Here is a 12309-nt window from a genome sequence, read left to right as displayed (position 1 = left end):
GTACTGCAACAGCTGCTTTTTTCTTCCTGTTGTTTGCCTGAAATATGTTTTTCCATCCCTTGACTTTTAGTCTGTGCATGTCTTTGGGTTTGAGATGGGTCTCTTGTAAGCAGAATATAGATGGTTCTTGCTTTTTATCCATTCTATTACTCTGTGTCTTTTGATTGGTGCATTTAGTCCATTTACATTTAGGGTGATTATTGAAAGATATGTACTTATTGCCATTGCAGGCTTTAGATTCGTTGTTACCAGAGGTTCAAGGTTAGCTTCTTTAGTATCTTACTGTCTAACTTGACTTGCTTATTGAGCTGTTATAAACACTGTCTGGAGATTCTTTATTTCTCTCCCTTCTTATTCCTCCTCCTCCATTCTTTATATGTTGGTTGTTTTATGCAGTGCTCTTTTGTGTTTCCTTTAACTACTTTTGTGGGTAGTTGATTTTATTTTTTGCCTTTAGTTAGTATTTGGTTGGTCTGCTTTCTTTGCTGTGATTTTATTTTCTCTGGTGACATCTATTTAGTCTTAGAAGTGCTCCCATCTAGAACAGTACCTCTAAAATACCCTGTAGAGGTGGTTTGTGGGAGGCAAATTCCCTCAACTTTTGCTTGTCTGGGAATTGTTTAATCCCTCCTTCATATTTAAATGATACTCATGCTGGATACAGTATCCTTGGTTCAAGGCCCTTCTGTTTCATTGCATTAAACATATCATGCCATTCTCTTCTGGCCTGTAATGTTTCTGTTGAGAATTCTGATGATAGCCTGATGGGTTTTCCTTTGTAGGTGACTGTTTTCCTCTATCTAGCTGCCTTTAAAACTCTGTCCTTGTCCTTGATCTTTGCCATTTTAATTATTATGCGTCTTGGTGTTGTCCTCCTTGGGTCCCTTCTGTTGGGAGTTCTGTGTACTTCCATGGTCTGAATGATTATTTCCTCCCCCAGTTTGGGAAAGTTTTCAGCAATTATTTCTTCAAATACACTGTCTATCCCTTTTTTTCTCTCTTCTTCTTCTGGTACCCCTATAATGTGGATATTTTTCCTTTTGGATTGGTCACACAGTTCTCTTAATATTGTTTCATTCCTGGAGATCCTTTTATCTCTCTCTGCATCAGCTTCTATGGTTCCTGTTCTCTTGTTTCTATTCCATCAATGGCCTCTTGCATCTTATCCATTCTGCTTATATATCCTTCCAGAGATTGTTCCATTTCTGTAATCTCCCTCCAGACATCATCTCTTTGCTCTTGTATATTTCTCTGCCGCTCCATTAGCATGGTTATGACCTTTATTTTGGGTTCTTTTTCAGGAATACTGGTTAGGTCTATCTCCTTCTCAGGGGTTAACTCTGTGATTTTCGTCTGTATCAAATTCTTCTGCCTTTTCATGGCGATAAAGATAGTTTGTGGAACTGGCGCATGTGATGACTGGGAGAACGTCCCTTCTTGCTGGTTTGTGGCCTTCCTCTCCTGGGAGAACAGCAACTGTTAGCGGCTTGTGCTGGGCATCTGCGTGCAGACAGGGCTTCTGATTCCTGCCCGGCCGCTATGGAGTTAAGCTCCGTGGTTGCAATGGGCGTGGCCTTCCTCAGACTGCTGCTCCATATAGCAGAGCCACGTTGGAAGGGAAATGGCTGGGAGGCTATTTATCTCCATGAGGGGCCACCCAGCTGCACTGCTGCCCAGGGGGTTAGGGCACCCAGAGTTCCCCGGGATTCCCAGCTACTTGGCTAGGTGCCTCGGGATGCTTCCGTCCAGCTGTGGGGTCCCTGTCCCTATAAGACTTTCAAAAAGCACTCGCTCTTCTTTGTCCCAGGGGTGCCGGCTGCGGGGACCCACTCACAGGTCTTACTGTCCTGTTTCCCTAGTTTCCAGCACCCCACACACACACACTGTGTATCTGCGCTCCAGTGCAGATAGCTAGGACTGGCTATTTAGCAGTCCTGGGCTCCCTCTGCCTCCCTGCTCCAACTCCTCTCCTCCCGCCGGGAGCTAGGGTGAAGGACGCTCAGGTCCTGCCAGGCTGCATCTTGTATCTTACCCCCTTTGCGAGGCACTGGGTTCTCGCAGGTGTGGATGTAGTCTGGCTGTTGTCCTGTGTCTTCTGGTCTCTCATTTCAAAAGAGTTGTATTTGTTGTATTTTCAAAAATATATATGGTTTTGGGAGATTTCCGCTGCTCTACTCATGCTGCCATCTTGGCTCTGCCAAGATTCCATTCTTTTTTATAGTATTCCATTGTATATTTCACTGTATCTTCTTTATCCATTCATGTATTGATGGACATTTAGATTGTTTCCATATCTTAGTTACTGTAAAAAAATATTTCAGTGAATGTAGGGATACATATTTATTTTTGAATTAGTGTTTTTGTGTTTTTGGATCGAAACCCAAAACTGGAATTGTTGGATCATGTGGTAGTTCAGTTTTTAATTTTTTGAGAACCCTCCATACTCTTTGCCATAGTGGTTGAACTAATTTGCACTACCACCAACAGTGCATAAGTATTCACTTTTCTCCATATCCTTGCCAAACCTCGTTATTTTTGGTCTTTTTGATAGTAGATATTCTGGCAGGTAAGAGGTAATAGCTTATTTTGATTTTAATTTGTATTTCCCTTATGATTAGTGATTTGAGAATATTTTCACATACCTGTTGGTGATCTCTGTCTTTGGAAAAAGTCTATTCAGATCTGCCCATTTTTAAATCAGTTTGTTTGACTTTTCCTTATTGAGTTGTATGAGTTCTTTATGTATTTTGGATTAACCCCCATGATATATATGATTTGTGAGTGTTTTCTCCATTTAGTAGGTTGCCTTTTTGTTTTGTTGATGGTTTCCTTCACTGTGCAGAAGCTTTTTAGTTTGATGTAGTCCCATTTGTTTATTTTTGCTTTTGTTGCCCTTGCTTTTGGAGTCAGATCCAAAAAAAATCACTAAGACTGACATTGAGTTGCTTACTGCTATGCTTTCTTCTTGGAAATTTTATGATTTCAGGCCTTACATTCAGGTTTTTAATCCATTTTGAGTTTTTGTATACTGTATAAGATAGTGTTCCTGTTTCATTGTTTTGCATGTAGCTGTCTTTTCCCAACACCACTTATTAAAGAGATATCCTTTTCACATTGTATATTCTTGCTTCCTGTATCATATGTTGATTGACTATATGTGCATGGGTTTATTTCTGGGCTGTCTGTTCTGTTCCATTGACCTATGTGTCTGGTTTTATAACAATGCCATACCATTTTGTTTACTATAGCTTTGTCATATAGTTTGAAATCTGGGAATGTGATACTTCCACCTTTGTTCATTTGCTTCCAAAGACTCATTTGCTTTGGCTAATTGGGGTCTTTTGTGTTTCCATACAAATTATAGAATTATTTTTTCTAGTTCTGTGAAAAATTCCATTGGAATTTTGACAAGGATTACACTGAATCTGTAGATTTCTTTGGGTGGTATGGACATTGTAACAATATTAATTCCTACAATACATAAGCATGGAATAACTTTACATTTACATGTATTTTCTTCAACTTTTTCATCAGTGTTTTAGTTTTCAGTGTAAAAATCTTTAATTTCCTTGGTTTAATTTATTCTTAGATATTCTATTATTTCTGACACAGTTGCAAATGGGATTTTCTTTTAATTCTCTTACTGATAGTTCATTATTAGTACATATAAACACAACATATTTTTGTACATTAATTTTGCATCCTTTAATTCTACTGAATTCATTTATTAGTTCAAAACATTTTTGGTAGTCTTTAGGGTTTTCTATATGTAGTATCAGGTCATCTTCAAATAGTGAGTTTTACATCTTTCTTTCCAATTTGGATACATTTTCTTTCTTTGTATTGCCTAATTACTGTGGCTAGGAATTCCAATACTTTGTTGAATTAAAGTGGGGATAGTGGACATGTTTTCTTGTTCCCAATCTTAGAGGTAAATTGTTCAGCTTTTCATCATTGAGTGTGTGTAATATATGGCCTTTATTATGTTGAGGTATATCCCCTCTATATACATTTTGTTGAGAGCTTTTAATAATGAAGCAGTGTTGAATTTTGTTGAATGCTTTCTATGTATCTTTTGAGATGATCATGATTTTTATGTTTCATTTTGTTAATGTGGTGATTACATTGATTTATAGGTGTTGAACCATTCTTGCATCCTTGGAATAAATTCCACTTAATCATGATATATGATCCTTTTAATGTATTGTTGAATTAATTTGATGATATTTTGTTAAGGAGTTTTGCAACTATATTCATCAGGGATGTTTCCCTGTAATTTTCTTTTTCTGTTTTCCATGTCTGATTTTATTATCAGGATAATGTTGGCCTCAGAAATGAATTTGAAAGCATTCCCTCCTCTTCAGTTTTTTTGGAACAGTTTAAGAAGGATAGGTTTTAAATCTTCTTTGAATGTTTGGTAGAATTCACCAAGCTTTCTGGTCAACTTTTATTCATCAGGAGGTTTTTAAATTATTGATTCAATCTCCTTTCTAGAAAATGGTTTATTGATATTTTCTGCTTCTTCATGATTCAGTCTTGGAAGACTGTATGTTTCTAGGATTTTTTAAGTTTCTTCTAAGTTGTTCAGTCTCTTGGTGTATAATTGTTCATAGTATTCTCTTATGATTCTTTGTTTTTCTGTAGTACAAGTTGTAACTTATTCTCTTTCATTCTGATTTTATTTTAGCCCCCTCTCTTTTTTTCCTTGGTGAGTCTAACTAAAAGTTTGTCAGTTTTTCAGAGAGACTGCTCTTAGTTTCACTGATCTTTTCTACTTTCCATTTCATTTATATCTGCTCTGATCTTTATTACTTCCTTCTACTAGTTTGAGTTTCATTTATTCTTTTTCTGTTTCCTTTAGGTGTAAAGTTACATTGTTTATTTGAGATTTTTCTTGTTTCTTTAAGTAGGCCTATATTGCTATTAACTTCTCTCTTAGGACTGTTTTTGCTCTATCCCATAGATTTTGGTATGTTGTATTTTGTTTTCACTTGTCTTTTTTAAAACTTCATTTCTCCTTTGATTTCTTTGATGGCCCACTGGTTCAGTAGCATGTTATTTCATCTCCACATATTTGTAGTTTTTCCAATTTTCTTACAATTGACTTCTAGTTTCATATCATTGTGGTCAGCAAAGATGCTTGATATGATTTCAATTTTCTTGAATTTATTGAGGTTTATTTTTGTGGTCTAACATGTGATCTATCCTTTAGAATATCCCATGTGCCCTTGAGAAGAATGTGTATTCTGCTGCTTTTGGATGGAATGTTCTGTGTTTATCTATTAAGTACATTGGTCTAACATGTCATTTAAGGCTGATGTTTCCTTATTGATTTTCTGTCTGCATGATTTATCCATTGATGTAAGTGGAGTGTTAAAATCCCCTACTATTATTGTATTGCTATCAGTTTCTCCCTTTAGGTTTGTTAATATTTGCTTTATATATTTTGGTGCTTCTTTGTTGGGTGCAATATGTTTGTAAATATTTTCTTGCTGTCATTTTGTAATGCCCTTCTTTGTCTTTTATTACAATCTTTGTTTTAAAGTTTATTTTTTTCTGATACAAATATAGCCACACCAGCTTTCTTTTCATTCCATTTTCTTGGAATATCTTTTCCCATTCCTTCACTTTCTGTCTGTGTGTCCTTACTTCCAAAATGAGTCTCAGCATGTAGATGAGTCTTGTATTTTTATCCATTCAGCTACTCTATGTCTTTTGATTGGAGACTTTTCTGTTTACATTTAAAGTAATTATTGATAGGTGTGTAGTTTTTGCCATTTCGTCTTCTGGTTGTTTTTGTAGTTCCTTTCTGTTCTCTACTTCTCTTTCTGCCTGGTTTGATAATTTTCTATACTGTTATATTTAGATTCCTTCTCATTTTCTTTTTTTTTTTTTTTTTGAGAGGGCATCTCTCTTATTTATTGATCAAATGGTTGTTAACAACAATAAAATTCTGTATAGGGGGATCAATGCTCAATGCACAATCATTAATCCATCTCAAGCCTAATTCTTGTCAGTCTCCAATCTTCTGAAGCATAACGAACAAATTCTTACATGGTGAACGAATTCTTACATAGTGAATAAGTTCTTACATGGTAAACAATACAGGGGCATTCATCACAGAAACTTTTGGTTTTGATCACGCATTATGAACTATAAACAATCAGGTCAAATATGAATATTCATTTGATTTTTATACTTGATTTATATGTGGATACCACATTTATCCCTTTATTATTATTATTATTATTTTTAATAAAATGCTGAAGTGGTATGTAGATGCAAGATAAAGGTAGAAAACATAGTTTAGTGCTCTAAGAGGGCAAATGTAGATGATCAGGTGTGTGCCTATGGACTAAGTATTAATCCAAGCTAGACAAGGGCAGCAAAACATCCACAGATACAGAAGATTTCTCTCAAAACAGGGAGGGGTGAGGTTCTGAGCCTCACTTCTGTTGATCCCCAATTTCTCACCTGATGGCCCCCCTGCAACTGTGCCTGTCTTAGGTTGTTCCTCCCTTGAGGAATCTTACCCGTCTCTGGCTAACCAGTCATCTTCCGGGGCCATACAGGGAAATGTAAAGTTGGTAAGTGAGAGAGAAGCCATGTTGTTTGAAAAGGTTAGCTTTTTACTTCTTTGCAGATTTATGCCCTGTGGCTTCTATGCCCAGCACTTGTCTCGAGGTATCTTTACCACCTGCAGGAATTATGATACTCGATAAATTTGATATGAGGCACGAATTCTATTTAAGGGTTGTAATTAGGAAGGAAGAAGAAAAGCTATAGAGGTAGCATATGGAAGAAAACATGGGAGGATTGATTATTTCTTTGACATATCTTCTTGTAGAGTACCTTAAGCATGTATAGGTTTTAAACTACTAACTTGTGCTCACATATTAACATAATAGGAATACGGTGACATAAACAAAGCAAATCTATAATTACCATCCATCTCCAGTGAAGCCAAGAAAACAATTTAGGCACCCTAGGCATTTGTGAAAATTTGTCTATGATATGATGGATATTGTCCAACTGTGCTTGAACAGTCTGAGAGAAATCAGACAAATTAAAGCAACCCATTTCTGGGATCTGTTCGCATCCCATATGCTCTTTTAACCATAGATAGTTTATAGTCATAAGATTTTGGATCATTTTCTTTTATGTATTTGCTATAATGTTTTGCTTTGTGGTTCACATGTATTATCCTATGTATATAAATCTATTTTAAGTTGATAGCAACTTAATTTTGAACCCATTACAATACTACACATTTTCATCCCTTCTCATCTTTTATTTTTGATGTCACATTTACATCTTTTTATTTTATGTATACATTAACTAATAATTGTGATTTTAGTTAATTTTACACTTTTGTCATTTGGACTTTGACTTTTTAAGTGATTAATCTGCTATCTTTACTGTGCATTTATTTTTACCAGTGAGATTTTTACTTCTGTATATTTTCTTATTAATTAGTCCCATTTTTTGTAAGGCCAGTTTAGTGGTAAAGAACTCCTTTAGCTTTGGTTTATCTGGAAAACTCTTTGTCTCTTCTATTCTGAAGGATAATCTTGCTTGGAACAGTATTCTTGGTTGAAAGTGTTTTTTCCTTGCAGCATTCTATGTCAAGCCACTTCTTCTGGCCTGCAAAGTTTCTGTTGAAAAATCTGCTGATGCTTTATAGGGTTTCCCCTTATATAAAAAATTATATTCCTCTTGCTGCTTTTAAGATCATCTCCTTAACTTTTGACATTTAAATTATAACGTGTTGGTGAGGATCTCTTTGAGTTCATCTTATGTGGAACTTTATTGCCTTGCTGGACCTATTGTTTGTTTCTTTCCCAGATTAGGGAATTTTTAGGCCATTACTTCTTCAGATAAATTTTATGCTCCTTTTTTTCTTCCTCTTCTCCTTCTGGGACCCCTATGATGAGAATGTTATTGATGTTGTCTATAGGTCCCCTAAGTTATCTTCATTTTTTACAATTCCTTTTTTTCTGTCTGCTGCTCTGATTGGATGAGTTCCATTGCTTTGCCTTTCAGTTTGCATATCTGTTCTGCTTTAGCTAGTTTGTTGGTAAGCCCCTGTAGTGTATTCTTCAGTTCACTTATTGTTATTCTTCACCTCTGTGATTTCTTTTTTGGTAATTTCTTATATCTTCTATCTCTGTTGAAGTCCTCCATATGTTCATCCATTTTCTCAAGTTTGATGAGCATCTTTATGGCCATTACTTTGATCACTTGATCAGGTAGATTACTTATTTTCCTTTCATTAAGGGTCTTTTTCTGAAGTTTTGTCTTTTTCTTTCATTTGGAACATATTTCTCTGTCTCCTCATTTTGCCTGATTCTATGTGTTTGTTTCTATGCATCAGGCAAAACAGCTACCTCTCAGAATCTTGGAGGAGTGGCCTTGTGTAGATGATCTGAGGGGCCTAGAAGTGCAATCATCCCTGGCCACTGGAGCCAGGTGCTCAAGGAGCATCCTCTGTTGTGCACTTGCTGGCTGTGGTGGGACACTTGCTGGCTGTGGTGTGGCTGCAACCAGTGGTGTGGGCAGGGTGTTTGCTGATCCAGTTCTGTCAAGGCTGTAGTGTGAAAGGGTGGCAGAGTGCTTGCCCTGATAGTTGTGGCATGGCTGTCATTGGAGGGACAGGGTGCTCAACACTGTTAGCAGGTGTGGGGAAGTTGGGGTTCTTATGGTCAGGATCCTCACTGAACTTAAACCACCTGATGATGTAACTGGTCTATTGCTAGGATACCCCTTCCACACCTTTAGGCAATAAACTATTATTGCACAATGTAGAAAGCTCAGCGTAGTGCTCTGTGGGGAGGCAAGATGCTATTGCTCGACCTACCATTGGGAGAACAAGCCAGGTAATAAACCCTTTCACACCAAAGAACGTTTTGCTGTCAATTTCTTTGGTGACACTGAATCCATAAGAAACTTGCCCAGGGCTGAAACCCATTGGCAAGACAATTGGGGAAAGTTGGCAGGGTTCATTGTTGACCAAGGTAAAAGACAGTCTGCCCTTATGGGAGGGATTGTTCAGCGGGCTGCCCCTGTGAATGAGGACACAGTGGATTGTCCCCAGTGGGTATGTGGTCTGAGGTGGCTTGCCTCCCGAGGACTGGGCCCCACCCCAGGACTGGAGGCAAGTGGAGGTGACACCTGAGGCTGTAGGGGTGGCCCTTGGTATAGTAAATAGGTCTTAAGAGAAACAGAGTGCCAGTGAGGCAGCAGGGACTACAGGTTGGTTGCTTCTCACAGTATTAAAAAGGTCTACAGAAGAGACCCAAGAAATGGCGGCACAAGAATGTGAGCTGCAAACTTCTGTGGATTCCCTGAAGAAGGAAATGGCATTGATGTGAGGAGACAGGACGAGAATGCTGGCAGCAAGTTGCCATTAGAGAGGCAAAAAATCCCTTACAGAATGAGACGGCAGCACTGCCAGGTGTTCTGAAGGAGGAAGAGACCATCAAGGAAGAAGACGAATTCCTGAGGGAAGCACAGGCGGAGGTGACACAAGGACATCATCTGAGAAGCATTGATGTGAAGGTAAGAGACCTTCTGAAAACTGAGGCAGCATTGCTGCGAGGCACAGTAGAAAAGGTAAAAGTTGTAGTAGAGGAGGCACTTGGGGTAGGGCAGAGAAAGTTGCCATCCACCCCAGAAATGGAGGAGCTGGGGAAGGATGAAGGGGTGGTGCCGGAGGCACTTACCCCTCCTGTATTGAAAACACGCCCAGTGGTTGTAAAGAAAATAAAGACCCAGCAGCTGAAAGTTCCCCAAGGAGAGAAGCAGCCCCTTCCCCAGGTCGTGGAGCACTCTATGGTCCACCCCTATACTCAGGCTGAACTGGTGGATTTGAGCTCCCGGTTTAGGCAGAAGCCCTCGGAGTCAATATCAGCTTGGCTCCTGCATCTGTGGGACTTAAGGGTGGATGAAATTGTTCTGTCAGGATCAGAGACAGGAAAGCTGGCTTCCCTGACAGTGCAGCCCACCTTGAGGCAGCAATTACAAAAATGTACATTAGACCCAGGGAGTCACTCCTTCCTCGATTGGCTTATGGCTGCACTTCATGCTGTATGGCCATATCCAGGTGATCTACTATCCTCTCCTGTTAGATGGCAGACATATGCTGAGCTCCAACAGGTGTTATGGGAGCTAGGCATAAAAAATGCCATCTATAGTCCAGATTATTATGGTCCAGATGAGGAGATTTTCAGTACGGGGATAAGAAATATTGCACTTCAAACAGCTTCTATATCCCTTTTTGGGTCTCTAGTGGCCATTCTTTCCCCTAACTTAGGGCAGCCCATAAGCAAGGTGACACATATAGAAGCAGACTTAGGAGAGGTTGAAGCAATGAGAACCCAGAAAGAAATAAGATCTGTTACTCACAAGATGAATTTACAGGGCCCCATGAAGGTTATGAGGACCCAGATATGGGTTGATTTTATACGGGCAGGAGCAGATGGAAGGAAATTAGGTGGGAAGTCAAATAGGATCTTATTAGAGCTATGGCAACAGCTGAAACCAGAGCAGCAGTTCCAGCCATTACAACCAAAAGAGGCCTGGAGCGTCTCTTTGCTGCCAATGGCTGACCACAAGTAATTGAGAGTGATCAGGGCACCCATTTTACTGGACATACACTGCAAGAATGGGTGCAACAACTGGGAATCAAATGGAAGTTTCATGTGCCATACAATCCTACCACAGCAGGCTTGTTAAAATCCAGACTAAAGTCAGATACCAATAGTCTGTGGCGATGGTCAGTCTGCTTATGGACCGTGCTACGGCGTTTGAGTGAGAGACCCCAAAAGGGATCCCTGAGCCCCGTAGACATGTTAACACATATGGCTGCCTCCCCTATACAACTGCAAGTACAAACCAAGGAAGAATCACTGAAGCCGAGGTTCGGCCGCCAGAATAACGTCTTGCTGCCAGCACCAACTCTACTGAACCACAGAGACTCCATTGAGTAGACGTGGCCGTGGATCTTTAGACACATGGACCAATGATGGCTGGCTCTCCTGGCACCTTGGGGACAAGGCCTGGAAGCTGGCCTCCTGTGTATTCCTGGAATAACAGCAGAGTGGCTGCCAAAGGTCACAGTAGTATATCCTGAATGGCCAGAAGGTAGCAGCATCTTAGCGGGTAGTTTTGTTTTATCATTATGGCCAGTGCATGCACCTCCAGTAGCATTATATATAGACCCTTCAGTAACCCCCATGGGGAAAGAGTAAAAGTATGGTATAGTAGACCTGGAAGGGACCCCCTTCCTGCTACAGTCCTATCATAGGACCACTCTCTTGCATGCATCCTACCTGATGGACAAGATTTGCCTATGTTGGTATCATTAAAACATGTGTCTTATCACCCCTAAAGCCTTTGTGGATTGGGAACCTCCTCTGGCTTGAGGATTATTATAATTTTTGTTACCTGTATCAAAATCTTGCTGTATCTTAATTTTTACTATCTCTAAGCTGTTGTTATCCTCTGTTGCTATTGTGGAATCTGGTTACAGTGCTCCAGCTTTCTCACACAGGTACCACTGTGGAAGATTGAAAGCATGTAGATTGTAAGGTGAGAATCCTGGAGGGGTGGAGTGTGGGGAAGTTGGGGTTCCTATGGCCAGGATCCTCACTGCACTTAAACTGCCTGATGATGTAACTAGTCTGTTGCTAGGCTACCGCTTCCACATCTGTAGGCAATAAGCTATTATTGCCCTACATAGAGAGCTCAGCCCAGTGTTCTGGGCAGAGGCAGAGATGCTAGCGCTGGACCTAGTGCCAGGACAACAAGCCGGGTTATAAACCCTTTCACCCTAAAGAATGTTTTGCTGTCAATTTCTTTAGTCACATTGAATTCATAGCGAACTTTCCTGGGGCTGATACCCATTGGCAAGACAGCAGGTTAGAGTGAGATTGCTAAATTGTGCCCACCAGTACCCGCATTAGCAAGGCATAATGAGATCACAGAAACGGTGCCCACTAGCACTTTCATGCCCAGAGAGACTCCCAACAAGTTTCTACCTCTCTAGCAATTGGTTTACTATTAGTACTGGGTCTCCTTCATGTATGGTGTAGGCACTTTTCATATTGCTGCTTTTGTGCTGTGTCCCAGCATGCATGAGTCTTCATACAAGCATTTCAAGAATAGGTTCTCTGTTTCCTACAGTTCAGTGCTTCTCCAGGACATACTACCTGTTGGCCAAACATTTAGGTGCTCATATCTCCAGTGCAAGGAACCAACAGTTGGGGTTCCTGACATCAGGGATGAAACCCTCTCAGGGAAGATTCCATA

The 12309-nt window shown here is 39.7% G+C and overlaps 1 protein-coding gene across 1 annotated transcript in view; it reads left to right on the top strand.

Moving 5' to 3' along the window:
- Positions 1-12309, top strand: part of DCDC1 (doublecortin domain containing 1) — a 496388-nt gene that overhangs the window by 192251 nt on the left and 291828 nt on the right. The window lies entirely within an intron of this gene.

The sequence above is a fragment of the Manis javanica genome, chromosome 11 (assembly GCF_040802235.1).
Source record: "Manis javanica isolate MJ-LG chromosome 11, MJ_LKY, whole genome shotgun sequence".
NCBI classification, from domain to species: domain Eukaryota; kingdom Metazoa; phylum Chordata; class Mammalia; order Pholidota; family Manidae; genus Manis; species Manis javanica.
The sequence above is the reverse complement of the archived record's forward strand: the minus strand, read 5'-3'. Positions and strand labels throughout refer to the sequence as shown.